This window comes from Mandrillus leucophaeus, unplaced genomic scaffold (assembly GCF_000951045.1).
Source record: "Mandrillus leucophaeus isolate KB7577 unplaced genomic scaffold, Mleu.le_1.0 Scaffold1292, whole genome shotgun sequence".
In the NCBI taxonomy this organism is placed as follows: Eukaryota; Metazoa; Chordata; class Mammalia; order Primates; family Cercopithecidae; genus Mandrillus; species Mandrillus leucophaeus.
Window position 1 is genome coordinate 57,624 of NW_012101246.1, and position 1,064 is coordinate 58,687.

General features: G+C 45.7%; 1 protein-coding gene across 1 annotated transcript in view; it reads left to right on the forward strand.

Annotated features, from left to right (window-relative positions):
• NOTCH2 (notch 2) overlaps positions 1-1,064 on the forward strand; it is a gene marked incomplete at its 5' end in the record, with an annotated part of 65,603 nt that overhangs the window by 55,183 nt on the left and 9,356 nt on the right. The window lies entirely within an intron of this gene.

Consider the following 1,064-nt stretch of genomic DNA (forward strand, 5'->3'; position numbering starts at 1 on the left):
TGTCTGCCCATGGTTCCACATTGCTGTCCCTGTGTTTGCCCCATCCAGCCATATATCCCTTCCCAATTTCACAGGCTCTAAATCAGCTTGAGGAAGTGAATGCTTAAGGAATGTAGCCGTGAAGAAATTATGATAGTAACTAATCTTTAGTTAATATCAGAACTGGATTCAAATCCAAAACTCTGCCACTTAGTAGCTGGCAAGTTACTTAACCTCTTTGTAATTATCATTCCTTGTAAAATGCAGATAATAATAACCCTTTCCTCTGTGGGTTGTTGTGTTGGCATATGTGCCTTATCTACTTTCCTGTCATGTACTAAGTGTTCAGTAAAGGGTAGCTGCTTTTAAATTATCATAATTATTATTGAATAGTCTTTCCTGAGTGCTTTCTACATGTTGGGTGCTATGTTGAGTACAAGGAAGCAATGTTGAACAAGGCTTATTTTGCCTTCTCGAGAAGCTTACAGCCTGGTGGTGGAGATGGCCATGTAATACTATGTAAGCACTTAAAACAAGATCAGTTAAGCAGAGGTGAGCAGAGTATGCTTTTTAGGGCCAACAAGAAGAATTAAAGTTTACTTTCTAGTGGAGGGTAGGAAAAGTGAGAATTGGGTGCTCTGGAGATCTAAAGGCTAAAGCCTAGAGTTTGGGATGGGGGAAGGGAATTGTCTAGATGATGCAGGAAAAGTAAGCAGGAGCCACATCACGAGAGCAGTGGGAAGCCAAGGCCGAGGTAATCCTCCGGAGAGGTGGAGGAGTAGGAAGAGAGAAAACAATGGGAGATAAGCAGGGTTGGTGGAGGCTCTGGACAGCTTCTCATTAGCAGTTTCTGGTGGTGGTCAGATTGACAGGGAGCGTTGTTTTCACCTTTCAGGCTGAAGATGAAGCCTTACTCTCAGAAGAAGACGACCCCATTGATCGACGGCCATGGACACAGCAGCACCTTGAAGCTGCAGACATCCGTAGGACACCATCGCTGGCCCTCACCCCTCCTCAGGCAGAGCAGGAGGTGGATGTGTTGGATGTGAATGTCCGGGGCCCAGGTCAGCACCCGGCCTCTTCCC